Below are 24,791 nucleotides of genomic sequence, written 5' to 3'. Positions count from 1 at the left end.
ACTTCCTTAATAATCTAGACATCGATAAGTTGTACACCAATAAATTCGTCATTAATCATTTCGGTTGAAATAAAAGAATAGGATCTGTGGGGAATGTTTTTAATGTGTGTAGTTCTGATCAGTAGCGTCTATTTGAAACTTCCCAAGCACTGACTCATGACTAGGCATTGACAAATATGAAACAGGTACATACCTTTTCTTATTGATGTAGTCTAGATAAGCAATATGATCCACACTAGTAACTAGGTGTTCCACCTGATAGGTTTTCGAAGCTACTACTCCTGACTTTGGAAGAGCCCAGTAGTTTTGTTACTCGACTCGAGACGAGGTTATGGAACTTCCTGTACTCGTGGTGGAATACGTAAAGACGTAAACCTCTGAAATTCACTTCTGTCATCATATTTGTCAATGCATGGATCTTACGTGTTGAATTGTGAAAGCTAGCTGACTTCAGTGCTTGGCAACGATTTCAAAGACTGAATTACATAGCAGTTTTACAGATAAAGAATTCATTAATTAAACACAATTTGATTTTGAAATATCCATCATTTTCTTTCGCTGTTCGTTGAATGCCCTTTGAAGAATATTGAACTGAAAGTACAATCACGGACAAAGTTTAACGATGATATCGATGAGCGTCCGTGACATTATTATTATTATTATTATTATTATTATTATTATTATTATTATTATTATTATTATTATTATTATTATTATTTGCAAACTATGGGTAGAGTAATTATTTCGGAGGAGTTAGTTAATTGAAGTGATCCATAAACCGAAAATTGTAGAAATCAACCATTTCCAATTTTTAACGTTGACCACTATAAAACAGAAACGGTTTTCGGCAATCGATTAAGCGTTCCAAGAATACCTTTCATCTCCTTTTGTTACCAACCGAAAGTGGTAGAAATAAAACATTTCCGGTTTTACGTTGAACACTATAAAGCAAAATCGATAAATAGGGACGAGCGGTTTTCTGTAATGGCAAATCCTTTAGATTCGATCTGGCAAGAGATTACCGAGAAATAAATTACTACACGCAAATCTGGCCCAAAACTTAGCCAAGCTCGGCCAGCAAATGTAGAGATCTTAATTAGGTTGAGGGCTGCCCACCACCGAATTTTGTTCCGATTCGGCCAATATTTATAAAGAAAATGCTGCTGCCTAATAAAGTAGTTATCGAGAAATAAGGTATGAAATGCAACCATTGTCCATCCTGTTGTTGGCCGAGTTTGACCACAGAATATACCAGTACTTATTCCTTAGGGAATGGGCTAATAGCTCACAACATTTAGTAAACATCCGGCTAGTATTTAATTTAAAAATAAACTCTAGTTTAAACCGTAAAGAGGATGACGTAATATGTTCTCCATTCATACGGATACCGGAATTTCTATCATATTTCTTTCTCTTCTGGTATTAATAGAGAGATTACTGTCGAGATGGAATACACTCTTGGGGTACTTAATGAATTACATAAAATCCCTTCTAGCTCCCAAATCTATAACACTCAATTTATAACCGGAATTGATTGATATCTGCCACTTCTGCTTTTAGTATAAAGGTTAGAGTCGAAATAGAACATTTTCTTGGGACACTAAATGATTATAGAAAACCGCTTCCCCTTATCTATTATCTTTTTAATCTATTGCGATCAATACTAAAATCGGAAGTGGTTGGGTTTTACTACTTCCGGTTTGGAGTTTAAGAGAGATCATATCTTTCTTGTTCCCACGTTAAATCGATTCCATAAAACTGTTTGTCCCTATATCTTATAGTTTATGCTCTATGTAAATTAAATTGAAACTGGAAGTTGTAGGTGATTGCTACACTTCCTTTTTACTAGGGTGTTAAGCACGAAGATGAAAGTTACTCCTGGAACGCTTTTTCGATTGCCGAAAACTGCTTCTTACAATCTATTATCGTTTTCGCTGTATAATGATCAACGTTGAAACCGGAAATGACTCAATTCTGTTATCTTCAGAATTTACTAGCTTGTTAAATGTGAAGAAGGTTGTCATTGAAAAGTTTAATTGATTGCCGAAAACATATTCTCGTTATCTATTATCGTTTTTGCTCTATAGTAATGAATGCCAAAACTGGAAATGGCTCATTTCTACCATTCCCAGTTCTACTAGAATGTTAAGAAAAAGATGAGAAATTCCCTTGAATCTAGTGTTGTAAAAAAGCGGTTTTTTTCTGTGAAGTTTTTTCAATAAAAAACATCGTTCTTTTTCATGTTTTTTCAAATGTCTGTTTTTTTTTTCTGGCAGCTATTATTTATTGATTTATGTTGCAGATTATTGAAATAATCAACAGAACTTGAGTCGAAGCCCTTGTAACTTACAAATCGTTTGTTTCTTTGTACCTATACGAGCAAAATTGTGTGATTATTCCATTCGGATCCAGGTCATTTTTGGCGTTTTCCTACATTTTCAGTTTGTCACTTATTATTCAAAAACTATTTACTCGATTGATATGGTTAAAGCCGTGTTTCCTAGAAAATGGATGTGGCTATATTTTGGTGTAAATCATATTGCATTGTTGCCAACCGGTGGGAAATTATTGAGGGAAATGTAGGGGTGAAAATTTACAAAAAAATCCCTTACCGAATTTCAAATTTTTTTTTGTATCTAATACCACAGCTACCATATGAGTTCAAGTCACCTAACGAAAATTCTTTGGTGTGTTGACAAGGTAAAGTGAAATCCTGAAGTCACTGACTTCCATTCAAAGAGGGAAAGAAAAAATTCTCTGTCATCATACACATGAAATTTCGACACTTTTTACGCATCAGAATTAAAAATCAAGAGATATGCCAAAGCTACAACTTCTCTAATTATCTTATTGAAAATTTTTATGGTGTGTTCTGTAGGCCAAAAAGGAAGCATTCAGGTAATAGTACTTTTGTTTCAATGTAGCCAGCAAGAGGGAAATAATGGAAGGGAAAAGGGAACTTTTCCGAATTTTTCACCTAAAATTGGGAATTAATTGTTTTGGCTGAAAACACTACCATCAGACAGACGAAAAATATCTGAAAATAAATCTCGGTACAACAAAAATATATTCTACAAGTATCATGGCGATATCCAACAAAGTAAGCATGAAATTAAAAAATAAATCTCATTCTACCTCAGAAATTCACCATTTTCTTACCATTTACAGAACATGGTTTATTATAAACCTCAACTGTACTTTCCCTAATTATTCTAGTGAAACTTCTTATGGAGCGCTATTTAGGCTAAGGACGAGGCTTTTAGACACTGGAACGTTTGTTCGAGTGTAACCAACAAGAGGAGAATAATATAGACAAAAAAGGTTATTTTTCGAAAATTCCTCCTAAAATCTGGAAGTAAAACTTTCTGTAGCTGGCAACACTGTTATCAGAAACACGCACACACACAAACTATCTTAAAATAAGCTTTGCTATCCCTCTAATTTATCCTACAAGTATTGTGACGATATGTAATAAAGTAAGCATGTCGATAAAAAAATATCTCATTCTACCTAAAAAAAAATCATAGTTATCTTTCCACTTAGAGAACAAGGTCTACTGTAAACCTAAACTGTAGTTCCCCTAATTATCCTATTGAAACTTTCTATAGTGCGTTGTGTAGGGCAAGGACGAGGCTTTCAGATACGGGTACGTTTGTTTTGATGTATCCAACAAGAGGGAAATGATAGAGACAAAACAGATAATTTTCAAAAATTTCCCTCTAAAATTTGGAATTGAAATCTTCTGTAGCTGGCATCACTGCTACCAGACAGACTCAAACTATCTTAAATTAAAAATTGGTACACCACTGATATATCCAACAAGTATCATGGCGATATTTAAGGAACAAAGCTTCTAATTAACAAAAATATATTACGGTGAACAGAAAGGTGGGGAAAAACTAGCAAAATCAAGAATCAGAATCTAAATACGAATTTTTCGTGCGCTCCCTAATTATTCCAATTTAACGATCTGTACCCGCGTTTGATCAGTAAGAACAAACGTTCGACTGGTGTAAGGTGACTTGCACTAGGACGTATAGGTACTGAAATATAAAAAATTCGAATTTTCGACCAAATTTAGGAAAATTTTATTTTCCCTTATTGACAACACAGCGCGCAGTCCCGTGCAATTGATGTCTGAAATATGTTTCAACAAGAAATATTTAAGTAATATACTTATGATATATTTTGTCGAACCCTCCAAACTTGCCGCTCCATGCAAATGCACGTGTTGCATATATGGTAGAGCCGGCTCTGCATATCATATATATCTAGTCGACAAATTATTTATATATGATATTTAGAAAAATACTAGTAGGCAAATTAGTATTAGTTTTACCTTTAGACAAATTATTTGAATTTTATACTGTTCGTGACATTATTTTCGGCCTGCTTTCACGAAAAAACGAAATTACATTTCTACTTTTTATTTCTTAGTTGATATTGATGAAAAAAGCTGAAACCCCAATTGTTAGTAGGTATGCTTCTCATATAAATTGTAAAATATTTGTAGCGTATCAGTATCTAGCGTTTAATTTATGTTGCATTTTACTGTAATTATACCTACATAAAAATATATCATACTTAAACAGACGTAAAATGCGTTACAAATGACAATTTGAAAAAAAAACGAAATTTAGAAAAAAACGAGAGGCAATGTTTTTTTTAAAAAAAACGTACATTTCTGAAAAAAAATACGAAGGTTTTTTTATATTTACAATACTACTTGAAACGTATAATCGATTGCCGAGAACCGCTTTTCGCTATCCATTACCGTTTTGTTTTATATTGATCAACGTTAAAACCTGAAATAACTCGTTTCTACCATTTTGTTTGCCGAATCACCTCTATTGATGAACTCTCTTGAGAAAATCACACTATCCACTTATTAAAAAAAAGTAGAAAATTCGCATCCTTTCAAATGTTATCGTTCGAAGTAACGGACGTATGTATGTACGTACGTACTAACATTACAATATTACAAGTTCCACTACGTGATCCTAATAATAATAAAATATTAAAGAGAATCATGTTATATTTTCTGTAGCGGGGAACCAGAAGCTCTAGTATATTTATTTCACTTCCTATTTGAGTAGAGGGATTACTGCCGAGGTGGAATATACTCTTGGAGCACTTAATGAATTACCTAAAAAAGCCTTCTCGCTATCCATTCTATAACGCTCAATGTTATAACCGGAAGCGATTGATTTCTACCACTTCAAGTTTTAGTAGAAAGATTAGGGTCGAGATAGAACATATTCTTAGGACACTTAATTGATTTTGGAAAACCTCTTCTCGCTATTTAGTATCGTTTTAATCTGTTGTAATCAACACTAAAATGGAAAGTAGTTGAGCTTTGCTACTTCCGACTTTATTAGAAGTTTAAGAGAGAAGACAATATTTATTCCCACAACGCTATATTAATTTCTAAAACAGCTTCTTGCTATCCCAACATGTAGATTAATTTTAAGCCAGAAGTCATAGTTAGGTTAATTTCTATCTCTTCCGGTTTTACCAGGATGTTAACGATGAAGCTCAAAGTTATCCTTGACACCCTTTATCGACTGCCGAAAACTACTTCTTACTATTTATTACCATTTCCGCTCTATAGTGATCAACATTAAAATCGGAAATGATCCATTTCTACCACATTCAGTTGGCGAATCACCTCCATTAAGGAACTCCCTTGAGAGGAATCACTCTACTTATTTATTGCAAAAAGCAGAAATTAAAAAAATCACATTCGCCCACACACAGACAGAGCGAGAAAGAGAGAGGGAGAGAGAGAAAGAGAGAAAATCTTGTACCTTTATAATGAATGCACCATTACTCACAAAATCAATTTAAAAGGAAAAAAAGAAAAAAGTTGTAAATGAAACTTTCAAAGATTGGTACCACAGCTGCGTGTAACACATGAAATTGTTCCATAATAATTGATTCATAATATGATGTATATGGCTTTCTTAATGGTAGAATAACAAAATGCCTTCAAATTGGCCACAAAATAAAAAGTGAAATTTATTTCTCAAATTTTGTAAAATCGAAGTCGGTGGGCATTATGGGAACCGTCTACAATAACAATAAATGCAAACAAATATTAATATACTTTACGTTTTCTAGTGGGTGCAAGACAGCTTCGAATAGTGTTTGGTGTCATAACCATTAACTGATGTAAATATATATATACGAAAATATCCTTTTTGAATTACTTATTATACATATAGGGGCAATAAAATGGAAAACAAAAAGAGTACGCAAGAAATATTGAAAGAGATTACAGTCTTTATTAACGACTTGGAGGAAGAAGAAGAGGAGTACGTACGGCATAAAGAGACGCAAGTTCTTCTAAGAGAAATAGATGATGTAATCGGGATAGAAGAAGACGATGATCATCATGAGAGGAAGGAAGGAGAGTAAAAAGATGATGAAAGGAAGAAGAGGACAGGAATACATAAGGAAGAAATAATATTACCATCAGATATGATTATTGAAGAAAGAGATAGTTAATTAAATACAAATAGCAGAAGAAGAAGAAGAAGAAGAAGAGATGATAAGCGAAGATGTAAAAGATGAAGAAGAAAAGTAACTATTAGAAATATTAGAAAATGGAGGTAATAGAATGATAATACAAAAAAAGAAGCATCCGCTTGTATTGAAAAAATTTTAAAAATGGTTACAAGAAGAAGAAGTAGAAGAAGAAGACGTCGAAGAGAAAACAAATGAAGAAGAGTTGCTAAATCTTACATTTTCGCAGATAAAAGGAGAGGATTTCAATGAGGAAAGGAAGAATACAAAAGAAGAAGAGTTTTACGAAAATAATCTACAAAATTGGCTTAATAATTTATTTCCCAATCCTGGAAAAGAGGAAGAAGAAATACATCCGTCATTTATGGAAATATTAGTAGAGGCTAATACTGAACATGAAGAACATGAAGAGAAGAGAATGATTAAATTGCTATCTGAATTTCAAGCACAACGAAACACAAATATACGAGTGGGATTAGGAAATTATAATCGTAATCATGATAACAATAGATTTCATATAATAGAAGATCGTAGAAGATATTACAGAAAATACAATTTTTAGGGTACAACGCTAAGAATCCGTTTAGCCCCGCTGCGTGCAGATGAAAATCCTTTTACTGCAATCAAAACAAGCTTACGGGCTCCAATAGATTATTTCTTACGTAATGTGGACCAACAGGATTACGTATAAATAGTAATCACAAATGAAAGAGAATGACATGTCCCTTTTTGGTCATCGTTCACAGAAGCTAGAAATGTCTCAGCAGAAGTATTATGGACCAGTTATGAGGAAGTACTGCAAAGTAATGGGGCTTTTCTTATAAACGAAGATTGCATCCTGAACTTTCATTATGTACGTATGCCAAGAGGACTACGTCGTTTGAAACAACATGTTATGAATACCGAAGAATATGTAAAGGCAAAACGGGGTATTGTTACAATTAACAACACAGATAATAGATGTTCAGCACATGCAATCGTGGTTGCCATAGGATTACAAAACGCAAGGGGAAAAATCAAACAGAATACAGATGATATAGAAATGAAAGTAATTATATAATAGAAAAAGAAGCAGAGGACCTGTGTAAAGCAGCTAATGTGGATCTCAGTCATGTTGGTGGAATTCCTGAAATTCGTAAATTTTAAGAACATTAAAAGGATTACAAAATTACAGTGTATAGGGGCTTTTCAGGAAGTGATGTCATGTTTGAAGCACCACCAAATGATAACGAGAGAACATTTTTAAATTCACTTTTCTCAGAGAATTATTACAACGTCATTGTAAGCTTGTTAGCATGTTTTAGCTGCAGTTATTATTGCGAAAGCTGTCATTAGAGATATACAACAAAGCATGCACATTTCAAACATCGTACAGCTGTATTCTACTGATGTCATCAGAAGCCACCATGTAATTTTAAATGTCATAATACATGCACTGATTGTAATCGAGAATTTTATGGTCAGTCATGCTATGATTATCACAAGTCAGCTCAGTATCAGAATGGAAAGCATTTATGTTCAACTGTGAATTGTTGTGCCAAGTGTTTGAAAATTTTTGTACTGAAATAAAAAGAATCTCACGTATGTAGAGAAACGTATTGTAATATTTGATATGCTGTAGTACCACGTAATCACGAATCTTATATGAAAGTGAATTAAAGATCAAAAAAGCGAATCAAAAGATTATCACGGAGAAGAAAGCTATGATTGTATGGCATGATATTGAATGTACACAAGATACGAAAATAGAAGATGAGGACACGAACATATATGAACATATACCTAATGTCTTGGTTAGTCAGCATGCATGTTACCGTTGTTATGAAGATAACAACATAAAAATGATTGTATCGTTTGTGGCAAACGAGGAAATATATTTGATGGAGAAAATGTAATAGATGATTTCTAACAGAATTACGAAAACGACGTCCAAACATTAAATCAGTAATATGCACTGTCCATAATTGGAGGGGCTATGATGCACATTTCATCATTAAGACCATGGTTGAGAAGATGAATTGGACTCCAGAAATAATCATGAATGGGGCGAAAATTCTATCTGTTAAAGTTTTTTTCCTATGCCCTTAAGTGGTGCATTTGGTCTTCAATCCTGCAAAGGCTATTTCCCGCACTTTTTCGATCAACGTGAGAACCAAACGTATGAAGGTATACTTCCAGACATTAGATATTATGGAAAGGTACCATGAAAGTAGTCGAAAGACTTAAGTTTTTGCAATGGTATACTGAACATCGTAATGACACCTTTAAGATGAAAGAAGAACTCATCAAGTATTGTGTAGAGGATGTTAAAATTTTACGTAAAGCATGTATTTCTTTATGAATACATTTGAGTCAGAAACGAATGTAAATCCTTCATTTCAATGTATTACAATCGGTAGTGAATGTAACTTGGTGCATCGAAAACATTCAAAAGGAAAATACTATTGGTATCATGCCAAAGTGTGTTGACTATTGTTAACATCTTTTAACAATCTGTGAAATATTAAAATTTTTTTATTGTATTAAAGTTAAAGTATCAAAAACTTTTGATTAAGCATGTACAAGAACTACACATATAGTTATTGTTGGAATATAGAGAAACTTTCAAATACAAAAACAACTTTAAAATAGTCTACAAGGATGTATGACGTCCTAGTTGTTTTTGTATTATAAGCCAGTGAAAGTACTTCACAATTCATATAAATACTTCCCAAAATTTTACTGTCAAGAAGAAAGAAGACGGGAACGATTACTGGCTGACGTCTATATTCATCGAGATATGAGAATGTATTTCATACGAGTACTTTCATGTAAGTTAACCTTTTTAATTTGTTGAATTTTGTCTTGCATTGAGAATGTATTTGAATTGTTCTCATGGAGGTCTCCTGCTAGGCCTATTAAATTACCAGATCCTTCAGATCTCGGTACAGTAAATCTTAATTTGTCTTGAAGATAGCAGACATCTTTAGTGCACTAAATTATCAATTACTAGAATTATTTACTTTGAACATGTCTGCAACATTTGTAAGATGTTTTGTTAATAATCTGATTTGTTATCTAATAAACTTACATCAAACTGAATTTCATTTCAAGACATTTGAAACCTAAATTAATAATCTAAAAAGAAAACCACTATACTACCAATGAAGATAATAGCGATATAAAATACTACCAATTAAGATGATTTATATGCATCAATATCTCTCAATAAATCAATACAATATGCACCAGTAAATCGATATTACTTATCTATAAATCGATACATGGCTCCGACGCAAATGGTAAAAGACAAATTCAATTTTTATAATCAGTATTATTTTTGTTAAACTAAATCACTGAAATTAGCATTTAGCTATTGTGGTGTGATGTGATCATTTGATATAATGCTTTCATGCTTAATATAAAAGACAAATACATTCTCACTCAAGCAAACTCAACACGTTTTATTTATTTATTTATTTATTTAAGAAGAAGAACACAACAGGTTATTCTACCCAATTACAGTGTTCATATCAGAGTTACATAGAATATCTATAATATATTTGCGAAATCTATTCTGACTCATACTGTGTATATCCAGAACTTTTTTACATTTACTCAGTTTATTGTAGACTGCACCCATCCTCCACGTTGGTGACTGTTTTGTTGCATTTGTTCGAGATTTCTTAGAATAAAAGAAATTTCCATTGCTCACACGTATGTTTCCATTGGGTACCCTGAGATGAAAGGCAGAGACCAAATCCTTACTATTTAATTTGTTATTTAATATTTTGTACAAGAATATCATGTCATTTAACACTCTTCTGTGATTGAGAGACATTGTGTTAAAATTTTCATTAAGAGAAGTACTATTTTCATATGTGGGGAAGATGCCTGTTCTCTTGTACACTAGAAACCGCAGAAATTTATTTTGAACTCTTTCTGTTCTAATAGAGTCTTTCTTCGTGTGGGGTTCCATATAATAGACGCATATTCTAATTTTGATCTAACAAATGAAAAATATAATTTCAGTAAAACATTCGACTTATTAAATTCCCTTCCCATTCTCAAAATAAATCCAAGATTTTTGTTTGCGTCATTTACAATTTGATTTATATGATGCTCAAACGATAGTTTGTTATCATATATTACACCCAAATCTTTGATAGTTTGTTCCCCCTTTAATTCTTTACCACCTATCTTATATTGAAATTTAACAACATTCCGTTTCTTAGTGAAGGACACGGTTTTGCATTTATCTGAATTTATGTTTAACAAGTTGCTCTTGCACCATTCATTTACTCTGTCTAGATCCTCCTGCAAACTGACACAGTCCTGTGCTGTTGTAATTCTCCTATATAATTTTAAATCGTCTGCATAGAGTAGTTTATGTGATGTTTTAATACAGTTAGGAAGGTCATTAATGAATATTATAAAAAGTAACGGCCCTAAATTAGATCCTTGTGGGACTGCAGAAAATTGAATATATTCAAATGATCTACAGGATTTATAAACCACATATTGTTTTCTGTCCATCAAATATGACTTCATAAGAGCAATTAACTGATCAGAAAAGTTGAGAAATTTCAGTTTATTTACTAACAACGTGTGGTTTACCTTATCAAATGCTTTCGCAATATCTGTATAAACTACATCTATTTGATTATTACTCTCCAATGTATTCACTAGATGGTCAGTGAAGACAGCGAGATTTGTTACGGTGGATCTGCCAGGGACGAATCCATGTTGATAATCCGATATTACTGGTTTAATGTGATTTTCAATACGCTTATAAGTTATGCTTTCAAATATCTTTGCAAATGAGTTTAGAATACAAACCGGCCTATAATTTTGAATTTCTTTACTGTCATTATTTTTAGGAATAGGGCAAACTTTTGTAAGTTTCCATTTTGCTGGAAACGTGCTGGTTTGGAGTATTAGGTTAAATAGCATGTGTAAAGGTAATAAGAAACTCTCTTCACAACCTTTTATTACATATGATGGTACATCATCGATACCTATCGAACACTTTGATTTTAGTTTTCTGATTGCCATTCGAATCTCGTCCACTTCTATTACCGCTATTTGCAACATATCAATTTTTTCATACAATTCAACTAATGTCGAATCATCTGTTTCAACTAGCAGTGGTGCTCCGTCTGTATACACTGATTTAAAGTAGGTTGCAAATGCGTTTACTATATCTTTATCACATGCTAACTCTTTACCCTCATAACACAATACATTACCATTTAAATGTTTTGTTTTACTCTTAATAAAGTTCCAAAACGTAGATGGGTCCTCTTGTATTAAATATTCCGCTCCCTTAACGAAGTTTGTATATGCGACTTGTATATCTTTCTTAATCCTTTTTCGAAGTTCATTAAATTCGCGTTTATGTAAATCTATATTTGACTTTCCGAGTCTTATCGCTTTGCGGTGACGAGCTTTCATTTTAATTTTATTTATAATGTCTAGCGTGAACCAGCTAGGATAGTTTCCCGTGCTCTGTTTCTTTTTCGGAATGCATTTGTCAAATATATTATATAAGATGGAATAAAACTTTTCAACAGCGCAATCAACGTCAGTATGTTCACCCAGTACCTCCCACTCTACCTTTCCCAATTCGTGATATAGTTGATTGTAGTTTGCCTTACTGAAATTATAACCCATTACTTTACTTTGACTTTTTATCTTTACCTTATTGTTCTGTTTGATTTTAATTAATAGCGCAGGGTGGTGTTTATCCTCTTTAAGTACGGGGGGTTCTTCTCTCTCAACCACTACATTATCTAAATTTGTTAATACCAAATCTAGTGTTCTACCTAAACTATTCTGAACATCATTGAATGATTTCAAGTCATATAATGACATGAAGTTATTTACAAATTTGTACTGCCCCGGGGCGCTCATGAAATCGAAACCCGTACCCTTAATGTCTGGTAAATTAAAGTCACCAAGTACAAGAAGGGTGCAGCCTGGTTGACACTTCGATTCAATGTACTGAAATATTTCATCATATTTACAAATGACAGAATTTGGTGGAAAATACACAACACATATATACATTGTTACCCTCTCCGCACTTACTTTCACCAAAAGACAGTCTACGCCATTATTTAGGTCATCATTATATATCAAACACACTTTATATTTATTTCTTAGTATTGCAAGCAATACCCCTCCCCCCTACTCTTGCCGGTTTTTCTGTCACTACGGATTAGTGAATATCTGGCATCAAAGAGTTCTGAGTCAAAGATACCCTCATGCAACCACGTCTCTGTTATTGCCAAGAAATCGTAGTTCGTTGACAGCACACTACAATAGAAGGATTCAGTTTTGCTTCTAGCCCCCCTCACATTTTGATAATACACACTTAGAAACCCTTCGGAATGCACGTTGTTATCTGAAGAAGAATCTGTTTGTGCTTTTTCCTCTTTCTTACCTGCCTTGAAATCAGTCTCTGGTCACTTCCACTTGTTCCCTCGGGGCGTGGCACCTGTCCCTTTCGTCATTTTTCTTGTAATGACCTTGCTTATCGTTCCGGTGACCTGAGATGTTTTTATACATGTAGTGTTAAGTTTTGCATCTTATATTGCATAGATTGTTTTTTTCTTGTGTCTTTTTATTAGAGAAAGTGTCTATCATTAGAGTTCAAAACAATGTCACGTAACAAGCAAAAGGTTTCTCAAAGTACGTCTTTAAGTAATTCCGTACATACTCCTGTTTCGTCCCATTCTTTCTTGGAAACCTTTTCTAACGAAAACGGCCAGGATGTTTCAGAATTTCTAAAAAGCTTTGATAGATTTGCACTCATTCATAATTGGAATGAAGATACAAAGAAACAGGTATTTAAACTTTCGTTAGGCAAATTCCCGTATACTTGGTTAGATAAAAAACCGGACTATTTAAGTTTAACATGGAAAGAATTACGCGAGAAATTCTTGGATCAGTTTTCACCAAACCGTTCATCGCTGCAAGCAACTTTGCTATTTCAGCAACGCTATCAGTTAGAGTCAGACCGGTTGACACAGTTTCTCTATGAGAAGTTCGACCTGTCGCAAAGGATTTCTCCCCCAATGTCTTTCAAATCATTTGTACTGCAAACTATACTTTCCTTGTTGCCTAGATATATTCCGTTATTTAGCCAGCATACGTTTGACAACTTTTCTTAGGTAATAGCAAAAGCGGAAATCATAGAACAATCCGAGACATTAGTCAAATATCGCATGCAGAAAGAAAAGGAAGTTCCTTTGCAGATACCTCCTTCTAATACTGAAAATAAAACAGATCCATTAGAATCGATATCTAACCAGTTAAAAGCTTTACAGATAGCAATCAATAAGCAAAACTTAGATGAAAACACAATTGCAGTAGCGGTTGAAAAGCCCTCCAGGCATATTCAACAAGGTAAGAAGAAAAACAAACTACGGAAACAAAGTAGGTCACGATCACCTTCTCACCAAAACAGTCCTATACAGCACACACATACGTGTTGTAAACATAACGGCGGACAAGACAAAAATAATAGGAAGACGACAAAAGTTAACAACCAGTTTTCCCAAGGAAAACAAAACCCTCAACGCTTTTATTCTCAATATTTTGTACCTCAACCTCCATCATTTCAATATATGCATCTCATATTGTATAATCCAGGAACATATCCTGTGATGAACCCGCCTTCATCCCCTAGGAATAATTTCCTAGCCATAGAGGATACAACAAAAAACGAGTATCATTAGAGGTTGATTTTACCCAATCTCGGATGCAACCCCTAGGTTTTCAGAATTCATTACCCATTTATTCAGTTTCTAACACGTTTAGGCAAAATTCTGTTACGGTTCCTTCCATGAACAATAAACATACTTCGTCCAGTAGGCTTAACCCAAATGCACCAGCATTTCTTAGCACCAAGGCTCATGCACAAGAGTCTTCCTTAGTGGCGTTTCACACTTCCGTGGCGATTCCCACCACTGTGACTGAAGACTTGGTCACTGATCAGTGACCACACTGATCAGTGACTGATCAGTGATCACCACACTGATCACACGAAAAGTAATCAGGAATTCGTTTCAGGTTCAAACACTAGTGTAACAGAGTCATCAGTAGACCATTCCCCTGTTAGTGGTGTTTCCCACAATTTTAGTGCAAAAGCCACTATTCATACTTTTAAGCCTTTAGATCAAAATAATAAGCAACAAATTAGTGTTGAAACGCAAACGAATTTTCAGTCTGTAGATGTGGATACCGAGATAAATAAATTAGAAAAGGCCGTTCCCCACCACATTATCTCCTCCGGGACGCCTGAAATTAATGACCAAGACGAACAGTTTAAGAATGCTTTTCCTATTACTCAAACATCCACTGAGAATGTAGTGATGTCTACTTGTAATAATAAATCTCATAAACAGGAGGCTAATGAACGAAACACAGTTACAGTTCCATTACTGTTTAAAAATCAGTTGCCGTATATTAGAGGAAAAATAAATGGTACAGAATGTAATTTGCTTCTTGATACAGGTGCACAAGCCTCGTTGCTTCACTATTCGTTAGTGCCTAAGAATTGTAAAAAGTTTACATTACATACCTAAGTATATGGAATATCCTCTACTCCTCTAAGTCTTACAAAAGCTGTAATTCTTCCAATAGAGATAGAAGGCAAGATTTTTCAAGTACTTTTTAGAATTTCACCAATAGCAAATATTCCAATTCTTTTGTCAAATAATTTTCTGTTGCATCATAATGCTAATATAAATTATCAGACCAGTTCTTTACAGTTAGTGCATTTCGGTAATAATCAAAGATTGCCAAAAGAGTTCAATAAAGAAAGTTCACTTTCGGCCAAAGTCTGTAAAAATTGTAAATTTAACTTTTATGTGCGACAAGGTGTCGTTATCCCACCCAATTCAGTGCGGTATGTTAGGCTCACATTAGATACGCATATTCCTGACACAAAATTTTTTGTACATACTCCAATATACAAGAATATGCAATCATGCGTTTTTGTTCACACAACTTTAAGTTCCAAAAGCCTGTATCTTCCAATTATAAATCTCACTCCTAGTAGGAAGTTCTTTGCAAAAGGCTTGCATATAGCCCAAGGCGCTTTGCTTCCAAAAGATGTAGAAACATCAGAAATATATACAGTTAGGAAATTATTTGAACCTACTAAACAACAGGTCAAACAGAGAGTCACAGCACGCTTTGAAAAAATTAAGCAGCACATAGATCATTCCAAATTTCAAATTAACCCTGATTTGCCTCAAGAACAAGATAAAATATTGAATGTACTCAAAAGGCATCCTACTTGTTTTCAATGGCACGATAGGGATTTTCAAAGCATTGATAGCTTTTCTGCTAGCCTTAATATCGTGGATCGTACTCCGTGGACAGTGCCAACTTATACGATACCTTTTAGACTTCGTGAGCAAGCTAGGGCAAAGATACAAGAAATGTTAGATAATGGCATTTTAGCTCCATCAAATGCTTTATATCGTAATAACTTATTGGTGATTCCAAAGAGAAATTCGAAAGATGTTCGTGTTGTTTTGGATTTACGCGTTCTTTCGCAGAGGTCGCAACCTATCAATGATGTACAGCCTGGGACACAAGATGTTTTAGACCAGTTATACAATGCAAATTTCTGTTGTCTTGCAGACCTTTCGAATTCTTTCTAGCAAGTGCCGATTGATGAAATAGACCAAGATCTAACTAGTTTTAGTGTTAGTCAATTAGGTTTTTCCCATACATTGCTAAAACTACGTAGATTGCCCCAAGGTTTTCGAACTTCTACCTTAATTTTACATAGAATCATAAAAGAAATGTACAGAGATTTTTCGGAACAAGACTTTCTAAATTACATTGATGACCTAATATTTAAAAGCAGCACCTTTGAAGGCATGATGCGTGTGTTAGAACGTGCTCTAACCACTGCCGAAAAATATGGTCTTTTGTTTAATTTAAAGAAAACTCAATTTGGTGTTAAAAAATTTAAATTTCTCGGCCATATAATAAATAAAGGACAGATATCTCAAAATCCAGATAAGGTTAAAGCAATCACCGCCTTAGAACGTCCAAAGACAGTAAAGCAACTTAAATCGTTCCTTGCTATGATGCAATTTCATCGTGCATTTTATAATAAAATTAGCTTAGTAGCAGCACCATTACATAAATTAGCAGCTAGCAAACAAAAGATAATTCAGTGGACTCCTGAATTAGAGGATCGATTTGAGCAGCTTAAAAAGATGGTGACAACAGCACCAATACTGCAAATATACAATCCAGCTGCAGAACACATGGTCGTAACGGGTGGATTCCAGATAGGCGCGGCTGCGGCTTTGTTTCAGAAACTGCCCCATGAAAAGCATTGGTCTGTTGTTCAATACGCCAGTGCTACTCTTCCACCAAGAATTAAAGCTCGACCTATATATCAAATCGAACTGTTTGCAGTAGTTCTTGCCCTTAAGAAGTTCTATAAATATCTGATAGGTGGTAAATTTACATTACTTACAGACAATCTTGCTTTAACAGCCGTTAAAAAGACCACGAATTTGACAAGTCAAATGACAAGGTGGTTATCTTTTATTCAGCTCTTTGATTTTGAAGTGCGCCACATTAGTTCATCTAAAAACATAGCAGATTATCTGTCTCGTCATCCGCTCTATCTCTCTCAACAAGAATATGAGCTGATAGATGAACAAGAGCATCCACTAACATTACTTGTGTTAGATGGCAGCACAGATGTACCAGCATTACAAAGAGAGGATCCTACATTCTCTACTATATACAGGGTGCTTCACAATGATGAAAAAGATCATCCTAACTATGCAAAATGGTCTAAAGGATACGTGATACAAGATCACAAACTTTATAAGATATTTTTCTCACCGTCCGCTCCTAAACTAAGACTATGCATACCAGCATCTCTCAAAGATACCATCTTTGAAGAATTTCATGCTGACAGTCACCCTGGATTTCAGAAATTAAAATTTCTTATAAAAGATCGTTATTACATTCCCAATCTTCAAAAATGGCTGCATAGGAAGATAAACGCTTGTATTGACTGTAATAAATTTAAACGAAATTATAGACCCAACAATATTCACGTTCAAACTCACAACCACAACAACCTATTTGATGCGTTCTTTATAGATGCTGTAGGAAAATTACTAACTTCTGATGGTTATAATTATTTCTACATAGCTACTGAAGCTATAACGTCATTTTCCATCTGTAAACCTGTCAAAGATATGACGGCTACCACTTTTATAGATTTCGTACAGAATGAGATCATTCTCAAATATGGGGTACCGCGTAAATTATATCTTGACAAAAGTCCAAACCATCATGCTGCGAAAACTAAAGAATTTTTAAAATCATTAAATATTGAGGTTTGTTATGCACTTCCAGCATCACACAAAACTATAGGCTCTGTAGAACAAACAGCACAAAATATACAAAACGCTCTTTGTTTTCTTACGAAGTTAGACCATCAAAAATGGTCAAATTATCTCCAACAAGCTGTTAGTTTCTGCAATAATACCCCGCATACTCAGACAGGAACATCGCCCTTTTCCCTCCTCTTTGGAATGAATTTTCGATATCCAGTAGACAATATTCTAAGAATTCCCAAGGAAGATCCAGATGTTAATGACAGATTACTATAATTGGATGAACTACGTTCATTAGTTAACTTTCATAAGCATAGGGCCTTCCAACAACTTAAACAGAAAATAGAGTCGAAAAACAAACCAGTTTCCTACACACCAGGTGATCAGGTCATGGTTCGACGTCTCTATACAAAACGTGGCGAGTCTCCTAGTCTTCGAGAACAATATAAAGGACCTTACACCATTAAAGCTAAGACTCATGATTCCAATCAATATATACTTGACATAGATGGAACTCTGCAGAATATTGCACAGGAACGTCTCAAATTATATTATCCCGATGTTCCTCATGATCCACTTTTTCAGGCGAAATATCGCAAATTTATGGCGAATAAAGCCTCGAAATAACCAGATAGAAGCACAACTCTTTTATTGAGTTTCTTTTAGTGTTTCCAGTTAAAACACATTTTTCTACCAAATAATTTGGACATAATATGTTCATGAAATAACTTTTTTTTTTATAGAAATACATAGTTATTTCCCTTCAGATGAGATGAGATTATTTTAGTATTACTATTATTATTCATATATATATATAAAAGATTTTGGTAACATATTTCATTATGGTGTTGGATTATCTTATTTTTTCAATTTAGCCTTTTCCTTTCAGTTTACAGGCACTTTTACTTTCAGTTTTCAGGCACTTTTACTTTCAATAACTTTTCCCTTTCAATAAGTTATGTTTATCGCATACTATACAGTAATAACGGATCGAACGTACTACGCCTTAAGTAGGTCACGTACATTCATTCAGTCAGTGCATACAGTTTTCACTTTTGGTAATATTATTTGTACGTTTCGTTTCATTTTCCATAGTTCATTAGTTTAAAAAAAAACAATTAATTTTGTTTAAATACCTTATTTCTATTTATACACAGCAAAAAAAAGTTTTAAGAAAACTAATACGAAAATTTTGTTATGAATATTCTTTAGAAAAGGTTTACTACAATTCCATTCATTAAATTTTAATTTTTTAACCATCCTTTCACTTATGATTTTCTTTTCAATACTCCTATATCTCTAATTTTTTACAACTATATTCTTTAATATATAGATCTTTTAGTCTAATATATCTATATTTATTTTGATTTCCTTTTATGCAATTCAATTTTTTAGTTTTCATATATAAAATTTTAAGGTCCCTTTACACAGGATGTGTTGTCTGTGTGATATATGATGTAAATAAATGACATAACACATAAATGTATTGTGTTACTACGTGTATAAGGATGTTGGTAAATACATATCCCATTATCCCATCCTTGTTAGATTATCGCGTTACAAACCCATTACAAATCTTTTCCTTTTCCTTATATATTTTTTTATATTTATATCAAATTTTAATTCTCATCTCTCATTCTCTACACGCTCAACTGCAATATGAGTGTCACAATACAAAGCTACAAACTAGCCTTCCTGGGGACAACGATTCGACCTCAGACGACCACTTCAAAAGACGAAAAGTCCACGCAGTCCGACGCCAGATGCCGAAAATACAGTCCAGAGAATGGTAGTTCCAGTTCCAGTTCCAGGGTTCAGCCAACTCGTTGACAGTTCCAGTAGCAGATTCCGAGAGCGCTACACACCCACAGACGTCAACAATCTGCTTCCAAGATTGATCCCATTCCAGTAAGAAGAAGATGTTCTTCTAGATAGTCACTCCGCACCAAGGATTGACTACCCGTTCCAGGAAGAAGATGTTCCTTCCAGACGCTGTTCCAGTGTTCAGGTTACTGCTTCCAGCATTATCTCCAGCCCAAGAGCAAGGCAGTAACTTCATCATCCGCCTCGAACCACGTCAAGCTTCCGATTGGTCATCTATCGCTCACCGTGATTCTATGCATCATTCACAACTCAGCATCTCTGTCCCTGACGAGCTCTAAGGACAGCCACGTAAACTGTAGCAGTGTTTCCAACCCAGTCCTATCATCATCGTTGGTTTTCCAGCCAAGGACAAGTTTCCAGCAGCAAGGGTCCAGACTTCGATTCTTCGCATCCTGTCGATGTCCCACCATCTTACCACACATCGATCGTCGCAGTCATCTTCGAGACTGGCCATCTTAGAAGCTTACTGTGTCCATCGTTCTGCAAGTCGACGCCCCTGTCCAGAGACTTCTCAACGTGATTCGTGGAAGACGTTCCATAGGATCAGACGTTCTGAGATTCACTGCAACGTTCTACAATCAATGCTTAGATGCGTCATCATCATCTTCATCTTCATTATTAAAGATGGTCAAGTACCAGCCATTCTTCAGTCTCCAACTCTCGCCGTTACGAGATCCAGCTACCGTTGCCGACATGACGTCATCTCTGGTTGTCAACAAGACTTTCTCCAGTTCAACGAACGCTCTTCAATACCTCTACGTATTGAACATACCCTTTTGTTTACAAACACTTGTGTTAGTGTTTCTATCAAGGAAAGTGATTTTAGTGCTTTCTCGAATTTTACTACATTATTATACAGTACAACTTCATTACATAGACACCGACCATAGTGCATGTAATCTATGAAACATTAAACAGTCGTTCTCTTCGTAATTTGATACATGACTTATACAAATAAGAGAACTTCAAAACGAAGAGAGGGCTATGTGTTGACTATTGTTAACATCTTTTAACAATCTGTGAAATATTAAATTTTTTTATTGTATTAAAGTTAAAGTATCAAAAACTTTTGATTAAGCATGTACAAGAACTACACATATAGTTATTGTTGGAATATAGAGAAACTTTCAAATACAAAAACAACTTTAAAATAGTCTACAAGGATGTATGACGTCCTAGTTGTTTTTGTATTATAAGCCAGTGAAAGTACTTCACAATTCATATAAATACTTCCCAAAATTTTACTGTCAAGAAGAAAGAAGACGGGAACGATTACTGGCTGACGTCTATATTCATCGAGATATGAGAATGTATTTCATACGAGTACTTTCATGTAAGTTAACCTTTTTAATTTGTTGAATTTTGTCTTGCATTGAGAATGTATTTGAATTGTTCTCATGGAGGTCTCCTGCTAGGCCTATTAAATTACCAGATCCTTCAGATCTCGGTACAGTAAATCTTAATTTGTCTTGAAGATAACAGACATCTTTAGTGCACTAAATTATCAATTACTAGAATTATTTACTTTGAACATGTCTGCAACATTTGTAAGATGTTTTGTTAATAATCTGATTTGTTATCTAATAAACTTACATCAAACTGAATTTCATTTCAAGACATTTGAAACCTAAATTAATAATCTAAAAAGAAAACCACTATACTACCAATGAAGATAATAGCGATATAAGATACTACCAATTAAGATGATTTATATGCATCAATATCTCTCAATAAATCAATACAATATGCACCAGTAAATCGATATTACTTATCTATAAATCGATACAAAAGAACGGGTATCGATGCAGAGATGTACAATCAATTGAAGTAGTACAATGGATAGCTTGGGAAGAAAAAACAACAAACATTCAAATTATCAATGCTGCACGAAGTAAGGAAAAGCGAATTGCATCAATGAAAGTAGATGGTTAATGGACAGACCCTGATACAGGAAGAATACATGTATGGGAGTATGAAGGATGTTTTACACACGGTTGTATTTTTTGCACCTTAACGACAGAGATAAACCACGTTTAACAATGCTACAGATAGCATGGAATTTCGGTATGAAGCAACAAAGATGAAGATTCAAGAATTAAAAGTTTTATCTGTGAAGTTGAGGAAATATGGGGCTGTGAATTTAAGAAACAATTGGCAGGAAATCAAAAGAAGAAGAAGTATGTCAGTAATCATCCGTAGACAAGGAAAACTCCACTGAATTCTCGTGACGCTTTTTATGGATGACTGTGAGTGCCATACGTTTCTATCATAAAGCACAAGAGTCTGAACAAGAAACAATTTGCTAGAAAGATGTTATTAGCTTGTACCCTTACGCCTCTAAAGAAAGAAATTTTCCAATTCATCACCCCACCATTTATTTGCCTGGAGATTCAAATATTCCCAGCATTGAAAAAGTAGAAAGATTAGTTAAATTAAGTATTCTTCCTCCGAAAACTCTCTTCCATCCAGTGCCCTGTTATAAATCAAATGATAGACTAATGTTTCCACTTTGTCGTACATGTTGTGATGAATTAAACCAGGCACCTTGTAATCACAGTGATGATGGCTGAATTCTACATGGTACATTGGTAGCAATGAAGTAAGAAAAGCATTGTAAAAAGGATACAAAATAATGGATATTCATGAAATTTGAGCTTAAGATGTTCAATACGATGAAGAAACAAGAAGTGACGTCTTGTTTGCAGAATACATAAACACCTACCTGAAACAAAAATGGAAGCTAGTGGCTGGCCATGGTGTGAAACAGATAACCTAAAGGAAAAGTACATACAGGACTTTTATGAAAAGGAAGGAGTACGTGTAGATGTAATGAAAATTAAACATAATCCAGCATTAGGAGTTCAGCTAAATTAATGTTAAATATGATTTGGGGAAAATTTGGTCAACGTGAGAATATGGGTCATGTAAATATCATTAATGACCCCAAGGAATTATATGATAAATTATCATTACATGATATAGATGTACATCAAATATTTCCAGTAAATGATCACATACAGGAACAGTAGGAACAGTAAACGTTGCCATTGCCGCATACACAACAGCAAGCAAGATTGGAATTGTACAAGTATTTAGAACAACTACAAGAAAGAGTATTCTATTTTGATACTGATTCAGTAATTTATATTTAAAATCCTGGTGAAAGTACAATTCCAAGTGGTGACCTTTTAGAGAATTTAACAAATGAATTACTCGAATATGGTAAAGAGACATATATCTCAGAATATGTATCAGCTGGACCGAAGAAATGCGTTACGTATTTTTGATCCCAGTACAAAGGAGTACCAAGTATGCAAAATAGGAAGCTTTTCATTAAATTATGAATCTTCTAAACACATAAATTTGATAGTAGATAATGAAGACGAAGCAGATGAAGAAGAAGAATCTCGACCCACAGAAGTCAAAATTACAAATGAGAAGAAAATTGCCGCAGGAAAGATCATACTATCGTTAGCATGCCCGAAACAAAAGTCTATAAGGAGAGTTATATAAAAAGACGTAGAATTCCAAATTCATATGATAACCTTTCATATGGATACACTATTTCCAACAAAAGAAGAGAAATGTAATACGACCCTTTATAAATATACGCATGAATAGAGATGTTTCATACTTCTGAACATCGATACCACATGGAAACATCCCTTTTATAGGCTAGTAAAGGCTAGTATTGTAGAGCGTTTCAACAGAACTCTGGAAGTATTTCACAAAGTATCAGACGTATAATTATATAAATGTATTACTTGTTGTTGTGAAATCATAGAAAGAAGGTTATCATTCAAACATTAAGGTGTCACCTGCAAATGTTTCTCAAAATAGCCTATTACAAGTATGGCATAATCAGTATGATACTAAAATGAAGAAGAAGAAGAAGAAGAATCTTGATTTCTCAAAACATTTTAAGATTGGAGATACAGTAGTAATTAGTAAAACTAAACGTACATTTGATAAAGGATACATGCAAAACTGGACTTGGGAAATATTTAAAGTACAGAAGATAATACTTAGAGATCCACCTATTTATGAAATAGAAGGTTCAAACAAGGAACCAATAGATGGATTACTTTATACAGAGGAATTACAACCTGTGGTGTTATCAAAAAGTGTTGCATAGATAAAATCCTACCCACAAGAAGAAAATGTAGCAGAAAAGAACAGCTTCTTCATTGGAAAGGATATCCTTCTTCTTTCGATTCCTGGATACCTGCATCATCCGTAAAGAAGATCAACAAGTATAATGGAACCTGATGGAGATTTTTACGTTACGCTTCCCAGTAATAGTTCTATGCAATATTTTCCTGACAACACCTTAACATCATACACTAATAAACTTCATCAAACAATGGAATTCCATGAAAAGTAGGAGAGAACAAAAAATGTATTTTAATTACTCTATAACATTTACTTATGAAAAATACAAACATCAATGCCAAACTCAATTTCATGAGTATAAAAAATACAAAAAGTGAAAAAATAGCATACATTAATGTTAAAAAGGAACATGGACACGTAATTTGTTGCAAAATTTCAGATTCTCATTAGGCTCATTTAATATTTTGTTGTCTTTCTTTTCACGATGACTTTCAATCTTTCAGGCATGGATTTTACAAGTTTCTTTTGCAGACGGAAGAATCAGTTTTTGGCCATTCAGTCTGAAGTACTGATTCTAAATCTTCCTTTGTTCTAATAGTATGATTTTCTAAAACTAGTTTTCCAAATGAGCCCATAAGTGCTTAATAGCATTAATATGAGGAGATTGCGGAGGTGTTTCCAGCTCATGCATATAATTACACATGATCCACAAACGCACATTGAGTGCTTTGTCCTTGGGATCGTTATCCAGGTAGTATTGGAAGTTATCTTTTATTCCCAATGATTCAGCACTTTGTACCAAATTTTGCTTCAGACTGTTTAAATACTTTGTTTGATTCATAATTACATCGATTACACAAAATTTACCTCGACCAGCTGCGGACATAGAGCACCAAACCA

This window comes from Thermobia domestica, chromosome 3 (assembly GCF_964235325.1).
Source record: "Thermobia domestica chromosome 3, izTheDome1.hap1.1, whole genome shotgun sequence".
Taxonomy (NCBI): domain Eukaryota; kingdom Metazoa; phylum Arthropoda; class Insecta; order Zygentoma; family Lepismatidae; genus Thermobia; species Thermobia domestica.
Note: the sequence above shows the minus strand (reverse complement) of the source record.